The sequence below is a fragment of the Pelophylax lessonae genome (assembly GCF_965119305.1).
Source record: "Pelophylax lessonae genome assembly, chromosome: 3".
NCBI classification, from domain to species: domain Eukaryota; kingdom Metazoa; phylum Chordata; class Amphibia; order Anura; family Ranidae; genus Pelophylax; species Pelophylax lessonae.
In genome coordinates, this window is record NC_138770.1 from 499,638,684 (window position 1) to 499,664,076 (window position 25,393).

A 25,393-nucleotide genomic window follows, 5' to 3' on the forward strand; every position below is an offset into this window, starting at 1 on the left:
GGAGCCGGAGGAGAACATCCTGGACCGCAGCCTCATCCGCAAGTTCTTGGGTTCCAAAAAGAGGGGGAGACCAAAGGGGGGGGGGGTACTGTTACGCTCAGCGCTCCGGGCCCCCTGCTGGCCTCGAAGCGCTCACAGCGCACCGGGACTCTTAGATCTAAAGGACCAGTGCACAGGTGATTGGTACCTGGCCCAGACTGGTTATTAAGGGTTAAGGTTTGTGAAAGGCAGTGCTGACTTAATTAGGCTTCACCTGTGCACTGCTCATTAATAACTTCTCCTCACACAGCTTCCTGCCGGATCTTTGTGCCTCTGTGAAAGCGTTCCCTTCTGTGTTTGTTTGCTTTGCCTGTTGCCGAATCCTTGCTACCGACATCTCGCCTTTGAACCTCTGCCGCCTGCCCTGACCTCTGCTACGTCCGACTACGCTCTTGCCTACTCCCTGTGTACCACGCCATATCAGCTGCCAGAGAGATCGAGTTGTTACTAGGGGACACGACCTGGTAGTTACCGCCGCAGCAAATCCATCCCGCCTTGCGGCGGGCTCTGGTGAAGACCAGTAACTGCTTAGAACCGGTCCTCTAGTACAACCCGCGCCATCGTCTCTCTGGTCCAGAGGATCCACTACCAGTCCTGCCGGTTCGTGACAACTATGCTAGTAATGGTGGTTGTAGTGTTACTATGATAGTGTGGTGGACAATTTGGCAATACTGACACTTGCTGGGAGGGACACTAACTGACTGATGCTAATGTCGCTAGTGATACTAATACACTGATCAGTGATAATACTATACACTGTACTAATGACTAGGGATGATCGAACTTTTCAAAAGTTCGGTTCGACCAGAACACCCGAACTTCCCGAAAGTTCGGCCCGGATTTTAGAACCCCATTGAAATCAATGGGACCCGAACTTCGGTAATCAAAAAACACCATTTTGAAGCCCTAAAACCCAATAAATGCCCCTAAAAAGTGCCTAGGGTTCTGGGTCATGCCCCAGGGACTATTAATCACCCAAAAAAGTTCTTAAAAATTGTCATTTTTGATAGAGAGCCAATTATTGAAAAAATTATTGAAAAAAAAAAAGAGATTTATTTGGATTTAGTATCTGGGGGGTCTAAAAGTGTACCTGTGAAGTTTCAGCTCTGTAGCATGTCCAGAACCAGAAAAAAAAGGTTGTTTGTATTAGAATTAATACAGAACATGGATATGGCTCTGCTATTTTCACACCTTGCCGGTTTTGTAGCAAGCGTTTTTTTGGGCATTTTTTGGGGGACTTTGGAGGCAGGCATAACATCAGAACTTCTGTGTAGGGGTACGCCTGCAACAACACACCTGTGCATTTTTTTTTGGCGCAGGCATTTTTTTGGGCATTTTTTGTGGGTCTTTGGAGGCAGGCATAACATCAGAATTTCTGTGTAGGGGTATATATACATACACCCTTGTATGTATATATACACATACACATATATAGGTGTGAAAATAGCAGAAATCTATGCTTGCGCTAATGAAATAATTAACACCAATATGGCTTCTTGTCTATTACACCTATATGTGTGTATGTGTATAAATACATATAAGTGTGTGTGTATATATACCCCTATACAGAAGTTCAGATGTTTTGCCTGCCTCCAAAGACCCACAAAAAATGCCCAAAAAAAACGCCTGCAACAACACACCTGGGCATTTTTTTTTGGCCTAGGCATTTTTTTGGGCATTTTTTGTGGGTCTTTGGAGGCAGGCAAAACATCTGAAATTCTGTATAGGTGTATATATATATATATATATATATACACACACTTATATGTATTTATACACATACACATATATTGGTGTGATAGGAGTGGAGACATATGCCTGTTAATTATTTCATTAGCGCAAGCATAGGTTTTTGCTACTTTCACACCTATATATGTGTATGTGTATATATACATATAAGTGTGTATGTATATATACCCCTACACAGAAGTTCTGATGTTATGCCTGCCTCCAAAGACGCCCAAAAAATGCCCAAAAAAATGCCAGCTACAAAAACGCCCAGGTGTGTTATTGCAGCTAACGTTTTTTTGGGCATTTTGTTTGGGGTCTTTGGAGGCAGGCAAAACATCTGAACTTCTGTATAGGGGTATATATACACACACACACTTATATGTATTTATACACATACACACATATAGGTGTGATAGGAGCGGAGACATATGCCTGTTAATTATTTCATTAGCGCAACCATAGTGTTCTGCTACTTTCACACCTATATATGTGTATGTGTATATATACATACATGGGTGTATGTATATATACCCCTACACAGAAGTTCAGATGTCATGCCTGACTCCAAACATGTCCTCAAAAAAGCCCTATAAACGCCTGCAGCAAAAAGCTGGGAGACAGGCGAGAAGCCATATCACTGTTCTGTAAGTGAGCTAAGAGAAACGATCTTTTCTCTATAGCGGTCACCCTGACATGGAAGGGTTTTGTCACCCTGCCATAGCAGTCGGAGTCAGTTAACCCTACACTACACTACGGTCCCCTTACACTTAACACTTTCCCTACAGAAACTAGATTATTAAAACTAACTATAGTGGAAAATAGCAACCTAACTACACTAGATATCCCTTTCCTCACACTAAAAATTGCTAAATGACACTTTGTAGCAGAAGTAACAGAACTGCTTCCACTCTCTTCCATGTCCCTGTATTACAATGCTAGGAATTTGGCGGGGGCTATCTTATATACTGGGGGGCGTATTCACTAATGATTGGCCTCTGGACCCCCTAGACACTCCAATCACATTCCTAGCATTCTCCTGCCCCCTCAATTGGCTTTTACTGATGGTTCTGGTCCAATCACGGGCTTTTAAAGCCCATTTCCTGTACCATTGCATTTTGGTCAGTTCTGGTTGCCGAATTCCAAACTTTTTCAGCAAAAAGTTCGGAATTCAGCCGAACCTCGAACAGCCAATGTTCGGGTCGAACCGATGGTCGACCCGAACTGTTCGATCATCCCTACTAATGACATTAGCTGGGTGACAGGAGTGATCAGGAGGGCTATTAAGGGGTTACCTTGGTGCATGCAAGTGTAGGTGTGCTGCTTTTACTCACTGATCATCTGGCTGGGTCTCTAATTGCTTTCAGTCTTGAATGGTAACTGAAAGCAGGAAGAAATCCATCCAGATCTGTGTGTTGCATATACTACAACACAGATCTTTGTGCTGTGTTTGGCCACAGGCAATCAGCAGGTATACAGCCAAAATGATTGGCAGTAACCTATATAAGTGACAAAATCTGCGCTGTGACATAAAACCTAAATGTGAAGATAAGGCTGCTGACACGGAAGGTAGTATATAAAACCTCAAATCATAGTTACTGAACAATATTGCAGCGCCAATATGCAAAATAAACAAATACAATGTGCAATATTCATCATAATAACAATATGGAAATTGCTAGTACGAAGATGCAAACATTTTATGATATAAAAGTCAAAAAGTGACAGAAAATATAGTTCCACAATATGTCTGATGAAGATGAAAAAGACTTGATCCAGCAATTACAATAATCATGAAGATTTTTCTTAACTGGTGCTCAAGTGACCAATCACAAACATCATGCAAATTCAAAACTCACCAGAGCAAATGGCTACCATTACAGCAGCATGTACGCCTGACTATGAATGAAATCAAACAGGAATCAGTGTAGCAACAGCAAGCTTGGAGCCAGGGCTGCTGTTAGAAATCGTGGGGCCCCGTACAGACTACCTGGCAGGGCCCCCAACAAAATATTAAAGAAATATTTAGCTAAAATTACAACAAAATCACTATTATCAGACACAAATATAACATAACTCGCATAATTTCTGCTAAATCTAAAAAAAATCTATGTTAAATAAAAAAGAAGATGAGATGAGAAAAATATACAGGCTGGGCAGTTGGAGCTCAGTGATCAGAGAGACAGAGAGAGAGAAACAAAGTTACAATTTACAAATAAACTCCTGAGCATAGATAAGTGGGGGCCCACACAAGGGAGGGGGATTAGTGAGGGACAACTGTCTCTTTCTCAACAGATAAAAGCTGATAGGGCTCTTTCACACGGGTGATCCGATCAGATCCGCCTGTCAGTTTTTTAGGCGGGTCTGATTGGATCCTCCATGCAGCTCTATGGGGCAGCGGATGTCAGCGGAGACACCTCTGCTGACATCCGCTGCCATCCATATCCGATCCTGTCCGTGAAAAATACTTCCTAAGCAAGTGGGAAGAGGAGGAGATATTTGTAGAAGGTCTACACACTTACAAGAGGTTCATAGACGACATTTTTATAATATAGACAGGTTCAGAAGAAGCATTACAACAATTCTTACAAGAAATTAATATCAACAGTTAAAACATAAAATTTACAGGAACATGGAGCACTGAGGAAGTAAATTTCTTGGACCTAACAGTCTCACGACAAGATGGTGAATTTTGCACTAGAACGCACTTTAAGCCCACCGGAATAGTTACATACCGACTCATAGCTGTCATCACAGGAATTGGATTAAAGGCATTCCGAAAGGGCAAATGATGAGATTAAAAAGGAATTGTGGTAACCAACAAATATTGGATGAACAAATTGAAACTCAATTACTTATAACAAAATTTAAGGAAAAGGGATACAAATCAAATGAATTGGAAAAGGTGAAAAAATAAGTTGAACAAATAAATAGGGAGACGCTACTGGAAGACAAAGTCACAAAGAATAAAGACTTTGGTCTAGCCTTTATTACCAATTACAATATCAGGCATCGAGAAATTGAGGAAATAATACACAAGCACTGGCACTTACTTTTAAGGGACGAACAACTGAAGGTGATTTTACCACAAAAAACACAGGTTTTATTAGCACGATTATATTCATGTATTTTAAAAAATATTGAGTTTTGTTCAACATAAATGCACAATTTTTGACTTAATTAATGAATATTTTGAAATAGATGTTTTTTGTCACATATATCACTATTTTTGTGTATTTGAATTTGTTTTCGTTTGGGGCCATCCTGTTTGTGCACTTTAAAACCACAGACTTGTAGCCACAGCCTATTCAGATGATTAATCAGCTAATGAACCTGAATGTTTTCAGCTGCATATATGGGTTTATCTGTGGTAGTTGCACACACAGAATGGACTTGGCAATGAGTAAGCGACATCTCTAAGTCGTGAAACGCGTCTGCCTTTGTGTCCTGCATCCACAGTGTGTTGTTCCAGTTTGCCTATTGTTTGATGTGGAATAAATTTACTCCAATTTTTGATTTACATCGGAGTGCGGTCATCTCTTTTTGCTTCACATGATTCTGGATTGACGGATCCGACCAGCACCTGATACCTAGCCCACCTGGAGCGGTCTTTCCCAATTGGATTTCAGCTATCATTCAGTACCCACATCTTTTGGTAAGTGACCCAACCTTATTATCTATTTGGGATAAGGAACATCCGAGTTGTATATATAGGGTTTGAACAGAAGCACTTTCTATGAACTTTGGATTTTTTTGAAAGGAAACTACCACTGTTTTTTATCACTAATCACTATTTATATTATCAATTGATATTTATAAGCTATATGCACGTTTTACCCACATTGATTTTGCTCTGAAATTTAATTAGTATCATAAATTTATTATTACTTGTGGTAACTTATCTAACACTATTGCACTTTATTAATCACTGGAGTATTGGATTACATTTAATATTAAGCAAGTGCTGTATGTTGGCCACTTGACCAATTATTCACAAACACATCATTTTTTATACAGCAGCTGCTATTTCACTCATTCATTTATTTATATATTTATTTATATATTTATTCATTTATTTATTAATACTAGATTGCACTTTACTACCCTTTTCCAGTGGCGCATGGAAATACACCAGTATTTTTTTGCACTCTTACCAGATGTAGTCAAAACGAGATGGTTAATGTTATGGGTCAACAAATCTGGCGATGAAGATCCCACCAAGTGAAAAAAAAAAATGATCCTTTGCACTTTTTTTTTTCACTTGGTGGGATCTTCATCACCAGATTTGTTGACCCATAACATTAACCATCTGTTTTATTACCTACATCAGGTAAGTTGCTGTTTTTTTGGCTCATTCTGGTGGTGGATCTACTAAATATTCCCTACAGTGTTCATCATATTTCACTGGAGGACTTTGTCAATGTCACATCTCTGAGCTCTGCTATAGATATTTTTTTTTATGTTGTATTGTTCCTTGCCAATGGGATGTTGTGCTAGCAGCTCGTGTTCATACCTATTTTGCTTTTGATCTACACATTTTATATTCTAGCGCAATATTTTGTATTTTTATTAGCTATATAAATCCTGTATAATAATAATAATAAATGCTCCTTGTCATGAATGGCAAACAAGTGCTAACTGCTTAGAACCCCCATTATCTCTGTACAAATATACTAGTTAGGAGAGTCAAATCCTTTATACTCATATGGTTGGTGATGACTGTTCAATGATGTGGTTGTAAATTGGTGCCTCTTGCATTGTGTAACTTAACAGATTGAGGCTATATTCACACGTAGTGCAGTGACAAGCATTTTAATGCATTGAAAAATGCCTGTCACTGCAAGGACACACAGAAAACCATTGTTATTGCAGCACACTGTACAGGATCGCAAGTCACTGTACAGCAGTGCAGCGCATTGGGCTGCTGTACAATGGCATGAATGAAGTGTACTTTCCTGACGTCAAAATGACAGCATACATATGATATAACTCCGCCCCTATATCCACCCACAGGACTTGTTTAAATCTATAAAAGTCTGACTGAGAGCAACCTCCTCATTTTCCTTTTTGTCTTTGTGATATGCACTGGCAAGACTGGGATGTTGCGATAAGTCCCTACCTGCCGGTATCCATCTGGGTTCCGCCTCTCCCAGGCGCAGTCCCACATCTTAGCTTGCTAAATGCACCAACAAGGTGGGGAGCCCCTTCTCTTTTGGGGCTGAGGAGTTCTCTGACTAGAGACAACAGAACCTCATGTGTTACACCTGAGATGGTGTTTGGCTGCTGGAGTCTATGATGCCTATGTCTCTCTACACCCCTCTGCTGATATTTGTTTGCTGGAGTCCATGATGCATGTGTCTCTCTACACCCCTTTGCTGGTATTTGTTTGCTGGAGTCCATAATACATGTGTCTCTCTACACCCCTCTGCTGATATTTGTTTGCTGGAGTCCATGATGCATGTGTCTCTCTACACCCCTTTGCTGGTATTTGTTTGCTGGAGTCCATAATACATGTGTCTCTCTACACACCTGTGCTGGTATTTGTTTGCTGGAGTCCATGATGCATGTGTCTCTCTACACCCCTTTGCTGGTATTTGTTTGCTGGAGTCCATAATACATGTGTCTCTCTACACACCTGTGCTGAATCCTGATGCTGGTGTCAGTGCTGCAGTTTCTTTCTCTTTCTTTCTTGTTTTCCTCCCTTCCCTTTAACTTCATTAGGCTTAAAATTTTATTGCAGATCTTCCTCTGCTTGTTGTTCCGTGCTGCATACACACCACAAGATTAGTTCTGTCCTTGTCATTTTGACACTTAAATTCAACCAATGACCCTATGCACTATTATTGGTAAAATGTGTTTTATATGATCACAAAACAATGACACAAGTTCACTGCAGAGATTTCAGTTCATAATTCACAACACATACTGCATATATTCCATTAGATGGGGTCAGAATTTCCTTTCACATCTTTTTGAAAAGATCTCCCCTCATGCTGTACAATTTTCACATGATAATAATCTCACAATGTGCTGGTTCTAGTCATTTGTTTTTTTTTTCTCCTGCAGTTTTTTCCTTTCATCTGTGGCTTTTCCATTGACTAATGTGCGCGTGTGCACAATCTGATCCAGGTTTTGAGGCTGTCTCTGGTCTCAGGGCTGGCTTTGGCGTCCATGCATGCACTGTGCAGAGGGCCTCGTGTGGCAGCCATCTTTGCTATGGCATGTACAGGCTCACATATGCGTGAGGTGGTTTTTTGCACTGGAAACCTCTTCTGTTTTCCCTTGATTATGCTGCAGGCGAAAAGGGGAGGTCCGTGGAGGGAGGTGATTCAGGCACATGTCTATAATCTGTTTGCTTCTTTCTATGAGTCTGCTTCTTTTTCTCTCTGCACAGTGCTGACATCCTTGCTCCAAAAGGACCTCTCTGCCACATAGTCAAGACCTCCAAGTGCTTAGGTAGGGACCATCAGTCCCTGGTAAGTAGGAAGAGGAAAAAGAATGCCTTTCCATGAGCGTGGCCTTCGTCTTCTGATGTAATCTAGCCCACTCTTGCTCTTGCTTAAGGTCAAGCTAAAAGAGCTTTACTGTGTCATGACAAGTCCAGTGTGGACAGCGGCTAATCAATCCTCGCAGGTCTTGCCCAGGAGATGCAGAAAGTTTCCAATGAGTGTCAGCATTGCTCCTCCCCTGAGTGCTAATAGTGACAAATGGTAAGAAGTGCTGGGCCTGTGGTGTGGAGCTATTACCAGACTAAAATATCTGTGGATATTGCCACCCAAGACCTCTTTAAGGAGAAAGAATGCCATAAGCCAGCAAATCATGGCCATTCATGTGCAAGTAGTTATTGAATCTCTAATGGAGTTCTCCAGACATGGGAGTAAGTCACAAACGTGAAAGTCACAAGCAAGTCTCAAGTCTTAACCTTCAAGTCTCAAGCAAGTCCCAAGTTACTGTGGCGAAAAGCAAGCAAGTCAAGTAGAGTCCCTGCTAGAAGTCAAGCAAGTCAAGTCATTTATTTTGGTCAAGTCACAAATCAAGTCAAAATACTGATCTACCCCAATTTTAACCTTTAAATCAGTTAAAAGTCAGTGGTCAGGAAAGGTTTTGTTTTATTTTCAACATTAACAAAACTGCTTAGTGCTTTTTTCTTGGCATATTAAAGAAACACTTTGAATGCCCAAACAGCTCAAAGTCCTTCGTCCAGTCATGTTTCAACACCACAGTCACTGAAAACATGTTAAAGCGGAGTTCCACCCTGGGAATATTTTTTTTAATAAAAATACCCCCGGGACAGTCAGGGCTAGTACATTCCACAATGGCTAGCCTCTGATCTGTCCCGGGTTGCACTTACCTTTAGGACAAATACTTACCGTGAAAAAGTATTGTCCAGCGCTGCCATCTCAGGTGTGGGCAGCTTGAAGCCAGCGCGATCCTCTTCTGCATCCTCTTCTGTCTTCTTCAGTCCCACGATGCACTGCACCGGCCCCGCCGTCACTTCCGGTGCACGCGCGTCATCCCTCCACAGCTTCTGGGCATGCCCAGAAGCTGTTTAGAAGGGAATGACGCACGCGCCCCGGAACTGACGTCGGGGCCGGTGCAGGCGCAATGATTCCTGGGAGCGATGATGTTCAGCTCCCAGGAATCATTGCAAAGCCAGGAAGTGACGACGGGCCGTGGCTGCCGAGGGGAGGAAGAAGGAAGTAAGGTAAGTATATTTTCTTCTCTACGAGGTAAGTAAAAAAAAAAATGCGATTATCCATTTGTTTTTCAGGTGACCCGGAGCGAGAAGTTGGAGGTAAGTATAAATTTAGGGTGGAACTCCACTTTAAGTATTTCCATTGTTAAACAGCCAGTGTCCTAAAAATCAGAACACACTGAGGTGTTTTAAGTGACTGTGGTGTCAGAAACATAACAGGCACATTCATTTTGCTTTAACACATCTTGAGAAAATGCAAATATTTAATAACTTAAAAATGTAAAGATATTTCGAGTCATATGTCTCAAGTCAAAGTCAAGTCTCAAGTCATGAATACCAAGTCAAAGTCAAGTCGAGTCTTTTATTAATTTTAGTCAAGCAAGTCTCAAGTCCTCAAACTGGTGACTTAAGTCTGACTCAAGTCAAGTTATGTGACTCAAGTCCCCCACCTCTGGAGTTCTCCAATCACTTATGCCAGTGGACTTCGGGCTCAACATCAAGGACGCAGCCCTGCAGATGAGTTCAGGGCATCACAATTCGCCTTCTAACCAGAGGCCCCAAGTCCATTACAGCCAACTTTGTTCCCGGCTCTAAGGGCACCTGTATCCAAGCCATTCACCTCTGCCTTACACCTGGCTACACCAGAGGTAGAAGAGAGTCGTTTGTCCTCCTTGACGAGGCTAAGCAGGTTTTGAGTGCATTTTGGGTCCAATCATTCAATAGGGCAGTTAAGCAGGCTCGGAATGGGATGACCCAAGTCACTGCTTTTCAGGTGAGTACATCACGTTTTCAAGACACATCCTTCCATACTCCCCAATGAATGAAAAGGTGAATAGGCTGATTCAAGAGGAGTGGCAGTAGTGATATGAAGTTTTACAGAAGTAAGCAGCAGCAAAATTATACCCTACTCCAGAGGGAAGTGTCAATTCTCTGCTCAAAAGAATGGCACTGCATCAAACTAATGCACTTAACATGCGTTGCATTAGCACACACTTTACAGCACTGCACCCTACTGCAAGGGTATGGACTCTACCATCATGCGTTTTGTCAGGAGTGTTTTTCTTCCCAGGGAAGATTCAGATTCTGTTGGCTGTATCTAGGATTAATGAATTGATGGATATCTGAGAGGATCATGTCAAGACACAGGGGGTGCTTGTAAGCCAGTGATCACAGTACTTTGTTAATAACGCAGCACAGTTGGGTCCCAGAGTGGAGGTCTCTATCACCCATGAATCACTAAAAGAGTAGATTATTAGTGCTCTTGGTGAGCTTAAGTGATCGGCGGATTTTGTGGATAAAGTAGCATTTATTGTTATCAATGTTCCCCTAAGGCAATGCTGCATTTAGCGAAAATGAAAGGGTCTTTAAAGCCCAGTCCTTGGTCAACAAACTCCTCAGGCAGGGTGGTCGCAAGTGCCTGTATTATGACAATTCTCTCTCTCACTAGAAGTTTTGACTATTCCAAGAGACTCACCACCGCTCAATTCTGGTTGTCCTCAGTTTGCTGTGCAGATGGATGGTGCTCACAGTCGGCTCTTGATTGCCATATAACAGGGTTTAAGTTTCATAGAGAAGGACACATCCTTGAAATGTCGAACACTCTTTATTGGCCACGATTAAAAGTCAAATGTACATCCTAATGCTAAGCACTATTCCAAGAGCAATCAGTGGTTAGTCTGGCCTTCCTCCTCATAGGACGTCGAGACTATCCTTTGTGATAGTTTAGTCCACTCTACATTCCAGGACTCAAGATCCTTTTGCCAGAATGGAAAACATCAAGAGCAAATGGAAGGGTGTGCAAGGGCGCCTTTCTGAAGGATGCACAGCCATGGTCCTTTTCAATCCCTTCATCATCCCTACAGGAGTCTGGTTGATAGGAGACCCCCCCCCCCAGGCTACTGTGGTGGGGACTAGGGTGGCCGAATGTGTGCACAAATGGTGAAGCCCATTTTTTTAGATCCCGGGGTGCCATCTGGTGATGGATATATCAGGGGACCCTCACTTTATCCCTTCATTTCCTGGGACCATTGTCACCACTATGCCAGTACTTGGTTCTAAATGAATAGGTCTTTAATCAGAAAATCTTGTACATATCACTCAGGTATGGGGCCACCCTCAGCAGAGTCTGTTTGCATCACTATCCATTCACAAGGTGCCTCTCTTCCTACCCTCACCTCTTGGTGGAGGAAGAGAATGCCCACACTCACCCAAGAAATAGTCACCTAACAGATGCCTTTCCTCTACTGCTTTTGGTCATGAAGTTTCAGAGGAGACTGTTGTCTGAGGGTCTCACAATGATAGCAAGCATGCAGATTGGCCCACAGGTCTTTGGTTTACCCTAGCCATGGAATCTAGGCAGGACCAGGTACTTCAGCTACCAGTGTTTCCACAACACCTGTCACATGATGGCCTGTAAATGGAGGGGGAAGAATTGGAGGACTTGGGCCGTCTTCTAGAAGTGGTTACATTTTGAGAAGGTTCCAGAAAAGACGTTAACAAATCTATTCACTCCAAAGTCTGGAACAGGTTCACGGCCTGAGCAGAATTTTGATCCTTGTAACCCAGAGGTTGCTATCATTTCTCACATGGTTCTGGATTTTTTGCTCACCCTAGTCTTGTAAGTGCTCACATTTCAGCTTTCACCAGGGAAAATGGGCATGTGAGTTGCCGGTGGAATCCTTCATGAGGTGAGTCCTAAGACTTTGCCCTGAATAAGGTTCCCCAGTAGGTTTTATTTTGGTCCTGGTTTTATTGCCAGGACTCTGTTTGCATCATCAGAAAGCAGTCCTCAGTGGAACATCACTCAAGAGGCAGTGTCCCTCAATAACTTCAGGCGATAATTTCAAGGGGCAGAGTATTGGCTCTGCAATTACTTGAAGCTACAGAGTTCTACATCTTATTCTTTCCAGACAAATTGGGCCCTATGCTCCTCAAGCACCTCTGTTCCCAAGGTGGCTTCTTTTTTCATCTTACAAAGTGGCGGTTCCATCCTTTCCGGAATAAACAGTACCTAACCTACACTGGATATACCAGTGTGTCTAAAATGCTTACCTTCAAGCAACTTACTAGGTGAAACCCTCCAGAAGGCTGTTTGTGTTCCCATTAAGCAAGTTCAAAGGAGGAACCTACAGCAAAACCTTGTCCTCTTGGAGAGTGAAGGTCATCCAGAAAACTTACAGTGCGGCCAGGCAAGAGCCTCCAGAATTGATACAGGCTCATTCAGCTAGGTAAATTTTTACACCTCTAAATTTGGGCATTTGCCTATAAAGACCTCTGCAAAGCAGCAGGCTGGTTGGTTGGCACTACAGGGAAGATCCAGGGACTTGTACATCAATGGACTTCAACAGAATGGCGGACCAGGATTCTATGTCCATTGCAATAACGTTTGATTATACATATTAGCCCTCCCTGTTTATCTAGCTATCTATCATATGTATGCTGCCATGTTGGTGTCAGGAGAATCAAAAATTGTATTAAATACTTACCATAATTTTCCTTTCCTGACATCAATGACAGCAAACTAACCCTCCCCTTGATCTTTGTACTTTATACAAAGAATGGGAGGTTGCTCTCAGTCAGACTTTTATAGCTCTAAACAGGTCCTGTGGGTGGATATAGGGGTGGAGCTTTATCATATGTATGCTGTTATGGATTGGCGTCAGGAAAGTAAAATGATGGTAAGTATTTGATACAATTTTCCATTTTTGCACACTTCAAATATAGTTTGTACAAAAAAAAGTTGGGTGTGATGCATTGAATTGTGCACCACACTGCTCCCTACCGCAGTTGGGAAAGGTAGGACAGCTCCTGGAGAGGTAAAGCACTCCGGGGGCTTCCTGTTCCTGTGCAAAGCAGGCAAAAATGCTAATAAATGCATAAACGGCTGCTATAGCATAGATTCAGATCTTTAAAGCCAACCCTGCATATACTGAAAAAGCAGTTCTTGTATAACCTCTTTACAAGAGTATCATTATCCTTCCCACAAAAAACATGAACTCAGGGATCACAAGTGTCACATGTCACTATTTAAAATGCTTATTCATTTTATATATATATATATATATATTTTATTATTTTTTTTGTTTTTTTTTGTTTAGGGTTCTGGGAAATAAGTTTTCTATGGACACATCAAAAAGTATGGAACGAGTTGGATGCCAACAAACATAAAACTGATGTGATGCAGGCACTTTCATTCATTGAAGTGTTTAATATTGGGTTAACACCACAGTCCAACTGGCTTTTAAAAACATCCCAGCTGGGACCAATGCACTGACCCAGTTTTAGGCAATTCAGCTGTGAATGCTTTCTCGCTCATTTTAGAATAGAACCTTGTCACTGGTTATTTGTTTCATTCTAACCCTGAGATCTCAGGAGATGAAGACCATAGTCATTACAGCAAACTCCAATCCAACTGTTATTTTCCCTTTGTCTTTTATTTAAATCAAAGCATAAAAGCTTACACCATCGGGAGAGATTAGCTTCATGCTCCTCCAACAACCACATCTGTGGAAAGATTGAAACCTAATCCAGTATTATATATTTTGCATTCTATGCAGTTTAATGGTTTTAAACTTCATCAGAGATTGTGGAATACAAAGTTCTCCTATGGGAAGCCTGATATCTTGGAAATATGTGAAACAGTTGTGATATGTAACATTTTGTGGCTAAGGTAATTGCCCATAGATTGAATGAGGAATAAATCCCACAAAATAATGTATAGTTTGCGATACATGTTTTGGGATTATTGGTAAATTATTTGTTTGTCCTAAATTGGGGAAAATTAAACACACCACAAATGTTTTTTGTTTCTAATCTCACACATTTATGATCTGCTTACTAAAGGATAATTTCAGGAGAAATATAATGATATTTTTTTACAAAGGTAGTACAGTAATATATATATATATATATATATACATATATATATATATATATATATATATATATAAATATAAATATATGATATATGTATATGATATATATATTATTTATATATGGTCAGCACCAAAAGTAAATGTAGAAAGTCTATGTGTATATATATATATATATATATATATATATATATATATATATATATATATATACACGTATATATATTGTGAGGGATTAGCTCGGTAGCAGGTGTGGATAACCCCTTTTGGGGGGTTCGTCACACAGGGAGATAGCCGAGGAGTGATTGAAAACAACAGTTTATGGTTTATTCTTCCAATTTCGTCAAACAAGTGCATGCAGCAAAAACATCAAAAAATCAAAATAAAACACAAAATAAATCCTGGCCGCTGTGGGCGTCTACCTTCTCACACACCGGAACCTACCTAAGAAGTCTTCCCAACCTACTGTTGGGCAGACACTGCTGGTCCTACAGCAGACACTCAAATGTCCATTTGTGTTTTCTTTACACAGAAAAAGTTCAACACCTCACCTTTAGAAGTCTCTCATCTGACTGCTCTCCCCAGCTTACACAGCCTCAGGAGACAGCAATCAATAGACTCCCTTTGGACAAATTATAGAGGTCTTAATTGCCTCATTCTGAACAGCTGAAAGTTTTCTCAACTTCCGTACACCTTTCTGCCTACCTCTGCAGCCGACACCTGATAGTAATTGGTGAATTGTCTAAACCAAGCAGAAATATATCTCCCGTCGGTGACAACACCCATAGATTTACCTGACTTCCTGTCACATACCCCCCCCTCTTGTTTCAACCCTAGGGTTGGGACACAGGTTGCCAGGCACGCATGTGCTCGGGACAAACCATCTGCATTCCCCATTTGAACACCGGGGCGATGCGTTACCACAAAACTAAATTCCTGAAGGGCCAGGAACCACCTATTTATTCTCCTATTGGTCTCCTTGTTCTCTGCCATCCACTTCAATGGGGCGTGATCCGTCAGCAGTTCAAACTGTCTACCCAGGAGGTAGTACCGGAGAAAATCCAAGGCCCATTTCACCGCCAAACACTCTTTCTCAATGGTGGCATAATTCTCCTCATGGGCCTTCAACTTTCGGCTGAGGTACATAACAGGGTGTTCTTCCCCATTGATAATCTGGGACAGTACAGCTCCTAAACCCACATTTGATGCATCTGTCTGGACCACAAAGTCTCGTGAAAAATCAGGCGAGTTTAAAACTGGCTGACTACATAAGGCCTGTTTTAAAGCCTGAAAAGCTGTTTCTGCCTCGGGAGTCCATTTGATCATGACAGACTCCTTCCCTTTGGTCAAATTGGTCAGGGAAGCAGCCTGTGAGGCAAAATGGGGAATAAAACGGCGATAATAACCTGCAATCCCCAAAAATGCACGAACCTGTTTCTTGTTGGTGAGACGTGGCCAATCCTTAATAGTCTCAACTCTATTTATTTGGGGCTTGATTATACCTCTACCAATGGTATACCCCAGATACTTCGCCTCTTCTAGCCCAATGGTACATTTTTTTGGATTGGCTGTAAATCCAGCCTTCCAGATGGAATCCAACACAGCCTGAACTTTTGGTAAGTGTGAGTCCCAATCCTCACTATGAATGACCACGTCATTGAGGTATGCAGCAGCATAGGCTTGATGAGGCCGAAGGGTCTTATCCATGGTGCGTTGGAATGTGGCAGGAGCATTCTGTAACCCAAAAGGCATCCTCCGATATTGGAAAGATCCGTCTGGAGTTACAAATGCTGTTTTTTCCCTGGCCGACCCCGAGAGAGGAATTTGCCAATAACCCTTGGTAAGGTCTAACGTGGTCATGTACCGGGCAGTGCCTAGGCGATCAATTAGTTCATCTATGCGGGGCATAGGATAGGTGTCAAACTTAGTGATTTTATTCAGGCGGCGAAAATCATTACAAAACCGCCACCTTCCATCTGGTTTGGGCACTAAGACAATGGGACTGGACCAATCACTATTTGACTCTTCTATCACCCCCAACTCAAGCATTTTTTTTAATTTCCTGGTGAATGGCCAGTAGGCCCTGGGGGTGCCTCCCATACAGCAACTCAAACGGAGAGAACCCTGTGGATGATTGGGGAACCTCTCTTATGGCAAACATCAGATAAGGGAGCAGAAAATCACAATTCTTTCCGTCTTTATCCACCACCTTCCTCAACATTTGTTTTAACGTTTTATTAAAACTCTCCACTAACCCATCTGTTTGAGGGTGATATACTGAGGTACGTAACTGGGTCACTTTCAGGAGTTTACAAAGTTCTCTTGTCACCCTAGACATAAACGGGGTGCCCTGGTCAGTTAGGATTTCCTTAGGCAGACCCACCCGGGTGACAACTTGAAATAACTCCTTGGCTATGGTTTTAGCAGAGGTATTTCGGAGAGGAATTGCTTCTGGGTAACGGGTGGCATAATCCATTATTACCAAGATGTGCTGGTGCCCTCTAGTGGACTTCAGTAAGGGCCCAACCAAATCCTCTCAAAAAGGACCTCGATAATGGGCAGGGTTACCAACGGACTGCGGAAATGGGGCATGGGTGCATTAATCTGACACACTGGACAGGAAGAGCAGTACAATTCCACTTCCTTAGTGATCCCAGGCCAATAAAACCTCTGGGTGATTCTCTCCCGGGTTTTTTCTGCTCCCAAATGTCCCCCAAGAATGTGCCCATGGGTCAGTTCCAAAACCATCTTGCGGTACGGTTTAGGCACTACCAGTTGCTCAACGGTGTCCTCTATCCTCTGTGACACTCGATATAAGAGGTCCCTTTCAATAATGAAGTAAGGGAGGGCAATCCTCTCGTCAGGGTTAACTAGCTCCCCATCTATCTTCACTACATTCTCCCGGGCTCTTAGCAATGTGGGGTCCCTCAATTGTTCAGTGATAAAATTTTCTCGGTGCACCTTAAGGTCATCCAACCCTAACGGCCGCTGTTCCTCTTCTGAGGTAGCAGGCTCCTCCCTAGGGACTGGTGTTTCCCCGGCTAAGACTGAGCACGGAAAGTCAGGATAATCCTCACAGTTAGAGGATTCTGGAGTAGATGGTTCAGGCTCAGAAGAACCACCTACTGGGGAATCTGGGCAATCCCAGAGTTCCCAGAACTTTTGGAAATCCCTTCCCACAATGGCGTCATGTGGCAGTTTGGGAACTAAACCCACTTGGTGACACAGGATACCGAGGGATGTTTCAAAAGTAACTGTAGTCACCGGATATTCTCGAGTGTCCCCGTGTACACAAACTACAGCCATTTTCCTAGGATGTAAGTTTTTTTTCACCACTAGATCACTTCTCACTAAGGTGACCAGGCTACCTGAATCCAACAATACCACAACATCTTTACCATCTAAACACATTCTATATAAAGGTTTCTCATTCCCCTTTACTGCAGTGTATGTGGTTGCAAAAAAGGACTGTCGTCTCTCTGTCAGAAAGTCACAATGCATGGGTTCATCATCCGCTGGGCAAACTGCTGGGCAAACCGCTGCTACATGTCCCTCTTCCCGGCAACGGTGACAAATCAACCTTCCGGTCCTCTCCTGTGAGATGGGTCTTCCAGGCCGCTCTCGCCAAACATTAGTAGTAGTCCTGCTAATACCTCTAGTTGCTCTTTGGATCCTCTCTCCACCCCCATCCCCTGACGCAGTCTTACTTATAGGTGGGGAGGGTCTGGTCTTGGGGTGAAAAGTCTGTGCATCTCTGGAAAAAGAGGTCAAATTCTCAGTTGTTAGGTACCTTTCGACCAGGTCTACTAATTTGTCTGCGGTTTCCGGACCACCGTGGCTCACCCATTTCTGCAGGGTGTTAGGAAGAGACCTAAGAAATTTGTCCATGACTACTCGCTCCAAAATTTCTGGTCCAGACAGAATTTCTGGCTGCAGCCATTTCTTAGCCAAATACATCTGCGACCGGGGTGGTTTCTTCAGCTGATAACTCCAACTGTGGACCCGCTGAGCACAGACATCCAAGGTTACCCCAAAACGTGCCAATATTTCCACTTTAAATCGATCATAGTTTTTTGCATCTGCAAGTTCCAAGTCAAAATATGCCTTTTGGGCTTCTCCAGCTAATAGGGGGGCCACTAGTCCAGCCCACTGTTCTTTAGGCCAACTCTCTTTCTCCGCTGTTCTTTCAAACGTGGTCATAAACATCTCAGGGTCCTCATCTGTAGTCATCTTTGGCAATAAGTGGTTTACCCGAAAAGTCGGTATGTTACTGGCCTGACTCCCAGCCTCGGTCTGCTGTCTCTGAAGCTGTTTCACAATGGCCTCCATTTGCTGCTCTTGTCTCTGTTCCAAGCCTACAATGGCCTCTCGGTGAGCTGCCATGCTCTCTTGGTGAGCCTGTTGTTGAGCTGCAATGCTCTCTTGGTGAGCCTGTTGTTGAGCTGCAATGCTCTCTTGGTGAGCCTGTTGTTGAGCTGCAAAGCTCCGCTGAAAATCCGCATTTGCCTGCTGTTGGGCTGCATTCAATATAATCAGTTGTTTCAGTATCTCCTCCATTTTGGGTTTACTTTAACTGCCCGCATCCTCCACCATATGTGAGGATTAGCTCGGTAGCAGGTGTGGATAACCCCTTTTGGGGTTTTCATCACACAGGGAGATAGCCGAGGAGTGATTGAAAACAACAGTTTATGGTTTATTCTTCCAATTTCGTCAAACAAGTGCATGCAGTAAAAACATCAAAAAAATCAAAATAAAACACAAAATAAATCCTGGCCACTGTGGGCGTCTACCTTCTCACACACCGGAACCTACCTAAGAAGTCTTCCCAACCTACTGTTGGGCAGACACTGCTGGTCCTACAGCAGTCACTCAAATGTCCATTTGTGTTTTCTTTACACAGAAAAAGTTCAACACCTCACCTTTAGAAGTCTCTCATCTGACTGCTCTCCCCAGCTTACACAGCCTCAGGAGACAGCAATCAATAGACTCCCTTTGGACAAATTATAGAGGTCTTAATTGCCTCATTCTGAACAGCTGAAAGTTTTCTCAACTTCCGTACACCTTCCTGCCTACCTCTGCAGCCGACACCTGATAGTAATTGGTGAATTGTCTAAACCAAGCAGAAATATATCTCCCATTGGTGACAACACCCATAGATTTACCTGACTTCCTGTCACAATATATATATATATATATATATATATATATACATACAAAGTGCAGTAAAACTGCAGGAAAGGGCACTGGGGGGCAATCTAATGTGAATTTATTTTATTTTGCAATGTTTCAGTGTGTTTGGTGTGTTTTACTTTTGAATTTACTGGCGGTTCCAACCCCCTGCGAGCGTCACGTCGCAGGAGACAGAAGCCAGGGCACGGAGAGCATCGGGAGGAAGATCCGCCACCGCACACTGCCCGCATACATCGCTGGATCCCAGGGACAAGGTAAGTAACCCCTCTACCAGGATCCAGCGATGCTTCTGGTTACCGCTTTTGGCTAAAGGAACACTCTAACCACCACGACCACTTCAGTGATTTAAAGTGGTCATGTTGGTAGGAGTCAGAAACACTGCTTATGCTGGGATATTTATAGTTATGTGCTTAGGGGTAGTTGCACCCCTAGCACATATGATGTAGACAGCAAGAAAATGTCATGTCCTTCATACATATATGAACAAGGACATGACATATTATGACAAAACACAACTAGTTATTAAAAAACATATTGCAACAATTTACACACACTAATGCACATACCTTTTCTACTTATTTTGCAGACTGCTGGCGGTTACTGCTGGTGTGGTTACTGCTGGCGGTTACTGCTGGCGGTTACTGCTGGTCATGACATTGGGTACTGCTGGAGGAAGCAGGGGCTGCAGTAGAGAGCAGAGCCGCTGCTTCCTGTATGGCTCCTGTCACAGGCGGAGTGCATTTCATATCACTCCACCTGTGACAGAGCTGGAACTATACAGGAAGCAGCGGCTCTGTCACTGACATCCTAAGTTTTCCACGGCAGACGGGAGATCGCACAGCACTTGCAGCCTAGTACATGCCTATCCAATGCAGCCTGCACAGTGCCTATCCAATGCAGATTCACCAGTGCATGCCCATCCAATGCAGCCTGATCAGTGCCCATCCAATGCAGCCTCACCAGTGCATGCCCATCCAATGCAGCCTTATCAGTACCTATCCAATGTAGCCCCACCAGTGCATGCCCATCCAATGCAGCCTGATCAGTGCCCATCCAATGCAGCCTCACCAGTGCCCATCCAAACCAGCCCCACCAGTGCATGCCCATCCAATGCAGCCTGATCAGTGCCCATCCAATGCAGCCTCACCAGTGTTCATCCAAAGCAGCCTCACCAGTGCATGCCTATCCAATGAAGCCTCACTAGTGCATGCCCATCCAATGCAGCTTCACTAGTGCGTGCCCATCCAATGCAGCCTGATCAGTGCCCATCCAATGCAGCCTCACAAGTGCATGCCAATCCAATGCAACCTGATCAGTGCCCATCCAATGCAGCCTCACAAGTGCATGCCCATCCAATGCAGCCTGATCAGTACCCATCCAATGTAGCCTCACCAGTGCGTGCCCATCCAATGCAGTCCGCAATGAAGAGATAGGAGAGCCACTGGATTACACAGAGCAGGGATCTCCCGCTTACCCAGCGACCGCTGTCATACGAAGTCCTGCCTCCTGGACCGGCTCCTATGATAGACGTCACCAATATGCTGTCTATCATTGACAGAGGCTCCGAGGCAGCCTCTGCCTACAGTTAGTTGGAAGCCGCTGTGGCCGTGCCCCCAACTTGATTTCCTTCCTCCCCAGCAAAAAATAAATAAATTGTCAGGGGGCAGTGGACCGCATTGCCTGTGGTTCTGGGCCGCATGCGGCCCTCGGGCCACAGCTTGGACCTGCCTGTGTTAAAGCCTTTTTTCAGTGTAGGAGAGGAATTTCACTTCTTGTTGTGGTTAATAAGTGCTTCATGTCAACACTATTGGAGACTGCACGGTATGTGTTCATCTAGAACCCTATGTCTGCAGCACTCACATATCATGCATATATAATGGCAGAGCAGAGTGAACATCTATGCTGAGAAACAGGAGAACAGTGGACCTCAATGACAGAGAGGTGCATATTTCCTACTGCATGAGACCACTATCTTCAGCAAGTCATACATGGATCGAAATCTGCTGGTTCAGCAGGAACCAACTGAAATTCCATCAATGTATGGGCAGGCTGGTTGGACAGAAGTCGAGTAGTAGATTGACTTCTGTACAATTAGCCTGTCGGGTTTTTCCCTGATTAATCTGTGCTGCCTGCTATAGCCTGCAGTACTGATCAGTATTCTGATGGAGGGGAAGTATCCCTCCCGTCAGAACACAATAGGTCAGTGGAAATGATTTCCCCCATCCACATACAAAGAGTGTGTGAATGGGTGAATTAAGTCTTTTTTTTTTTCGTTTACCTCGCTGGTTAAACCAAAAAAAAAAAATATTAATGTATGCCTTAGGAGTTCTGATGTTTGATGCTTAGCAGCTGACACGTAGGATTGATATGTACTTTTTCTAAGGGCCGGATCACACCATGCCAGCACATGAATCACACAGAAATGCACTGTAAATTCATGTGCGATTAAGGAATTAATGCAGTTAGGTAAGGTGGGTGGAATAGCAGGGTAATATATAAAAAAAAAAAAAAAAAAATCTTTATTATTTTAATAAATTTGTGTATAGGTTTTAAATGTGTTTTTTTTTTTTTTTGTTATATTTTAACCCCATAACTTGGTTCTGAGGATTAACCTATGATCCTTTCTGGTGGAGGATAGTGGTAGGTAGGTAGGGGAATAGCAGTTTAAAAAAAATAATATATGTAAATGTACTCTTTATAATATTAGTCAAGGTGTGTATGTCCTTTTGCATGTGTTTATTTTTAATTCTTAAACAGCTCTGAGAAATAATCATGATCCTTTTACTTCGGATCAAAGGTTTCCCCACACAGGATGGCTGTCGTACGTACACACTTGACGAAAATCGGACAAAATATCCTCCGATTTTTCTCTCATGCTCAGTGGTCATAACCATTTTTAATTGACAGTGGATAATGTTCACGAAATTTCTCATCCGATTTTTTTTTTTTGGGACGTTTGTTCCTAGACTTTTGGGTCGTCAGCAACTTCAGATCATGTGCGGTCTTTCGTATCCGATTTTTCGTGGACGTACTGCATACACATTAAACGAAAATGGGTCGCGCTGGGGACGGACGATAAAAATTTTGTTGTTTGTCCCTCCGTTTTTTTTCGTTGAAAATGTCGGCATCGACTGCTGAAAGTTGTGTGCACACCAGCCGAAAATCGTATGATTTTACCTCGGACGGGAATTTTTGGCAGATTTTCTACTAGTGTGTACCCCACTTAACACTACACCGATTATTAAACAGCCTCGAAGCAGGAGTACAAATTGGTGGTGTTAGAGAGTGTTAAGAGAACGGTCATAATGCAAGAATTAACACCGTTTATTAAACGTACACTTCAATAATAAACACTGATTTGGGTTTTTTTCACCAAGGAATTGTAGCGCAACACATTTTGACCTAAATTTATGAAAGAAGATTATTTGTTTGTAAATTTTAGAACAGAAACTAAGAAAAACACATTTTTTTTCAAAATTTCAGTCTTTTTTAGTTTATTTAGCAAAAAATAAAAAACCCAGTGGTGATTAAGGAACCACCAAAAGAAAGCTCTATTTGTGTGAAAAAATTATTAACATTTCTTATTGGTACAGAGTTGCATGACCGCTTTATTGTCATTCAAAGTGTGAGAGAGCGCTGAAAGCTGAAAATTGGCCTGGGCAGGAAGGGGGTAAGAGTGCCCTGTATTGAAGTGGTTAAAATCCAGGGTTGTCACACCTGTCAGATATTTCATGTAGTGTCGATTTTAAAATGTCTATGTGGATTGTATTACATAGGAGACACTACTCAGAAAGTTAAAGATAGACATGCACATCAGAAATATTCTATCACAGACAAATTAATCCAGTTACCAATAAATACACATTTTTGTGAACATTCCTATTCTGTGTTTCAACTTAAGCTCATAATTAGTCATTACATTCCCAAGGATGGGAGGGAAAGGAATAATGGGTTGCTTCTCAGGAAGCATTAAGCTTCCTAATACGTGGATACATCGCCTTAAAACTCTCTAACCCAAGGGTTTGAATTCAGAACTTCAGAATACTTATTGTTTTGAATTGCGTTAAATTGGTTGTAACCCTAACAAAAAAGAAAAAAAAAAAGACCCTGTTCCCTTATAGCAGGTTAACCACTTTAAGACCAGGAGGATTTGCCCCATTCCTGACCAGGCCCTATTTTGCGATTCGACACTGCGTTACTTTAACGGACAATTGCTTTGTGCGACGCTGTACCCAAATAAAATTGATGTTTTTTTTACCACAAATAGAGCTTTCTTTTGGTGGTATTTTATCACCTGTGCGATTTTTATTTTTTTGCGCTATAAACAAAAAAAGAGCAACAATTAAAAAAAAAAAAAGACAATATTTTTCACATTCTGCTATATGACCGTCTCAAAAAAAATAAATGTAAAAATCAAAATGTTTTAGCATTTTAGGCCAATTTGTTTTCTGATCCATTTTTTTGGCAAATAAAAATCCCAATAAGCGTATTTTGATTGGTTTGCACAAAAGTTATTGCGTCTACAAACTACAGGAAAGATTTGTCATTTTTATTGTTTTTTTCACTAGTAATGGCGGCGATCTGCGATTTTTTTGCGAGACTGCAACATTGTGGCGGACAGATTGGACCCCTAACTGACATTTTTGATACTTTTGGGGGTACCAGTGACATTACTATAGTAATCAGTGCTAGAAAATATGCACTGTTACTGTAATAATGCCATTGGCAGGGAAGGGGTTAACCCTGTGGGTGATCAAAGGGTTAAATGTGAGCCTAGGGGAGTGATTCTAACTGTGGGGGGGGGGCGTGGCTTCTGAAATGACCATAGAGACTTGTGATCCTATATAGAAGGATCGCATGGGCTCTATGATCATTCCAGGGAGAAGAACGGTCAGCTGTGTTTACAAAGCTGACCGTACTTCTCTCTCAGCGGGGAGCGATCGCGGGTGTCAGGCGGCAAACAGAGTCTCCTGACCCATGCATCAGCTTCCCCGCTGCCGAGTGGTAGTGGGAGCACGCCGGCGGCAGCGTGAGCTCGCCCCCTAGTTTCCCGCACGTGACCAACGTAGGTTGAGATATCAGCCCCTCCCACTGTAGCCCTGAAACGGAGGGCTGAAACCTGAAGTTTTTAACAAACAACTACACAGTGCAGGATGGCAGCTTAAAATAGGGGGGCTGGCAGTGAATCATAGAGTTCCCTTCACTGGAACTAAGGGGCCAAGCCCAACCCCTGAAAAGCAACCCCTCACCATAATCCCCCCTCCACCAAATGATTTGGACCTGTGCACAAAGACTGAGACTAAGACTGGGATGGCATTAAAGTTGATGTGCGTGTAAAGGCAGGCATCCCAATTATTTTGACAATATAGGGTATATGAAATTCAAAACTTGGTGGTATTTTGGCTGCACTAGGTAGTGATGTACCCAGAAGCAGAAGTGACGTCCACACTAGTAAGAGCGGAACACGCGCAATACTCCCGTTTACAGAGTTTTTATGCTTGTTTACCAATAAATACTTTACTTACTACACCATGAGAGGATTATTTCTATCCCCACTCCCAAGAGTAACTAAAGATAGAACAGAGTAATTAAAGATTATCTAGTGGCAGGAGCTGTATCGCATGGGCTATCTACATCCAGAGAATCCAGCTTATTTTAAAGAGGCTTGTTACAAGAAAGAGAGAGGTGAGAGGCTAGCAAGCACTAGGTTGGTAGCAGCTTTATGAAGACAACCATAACTTACCTCCAGGCACCTACAGGTGAAGGGATTCACAGAATACACCTCAATAGGACATCCAAATATAAATTGATTTCTAGTTGTTTTGTTTATTTACCCACATTTGGCCACTTTCTTTCACTTTGCATATAT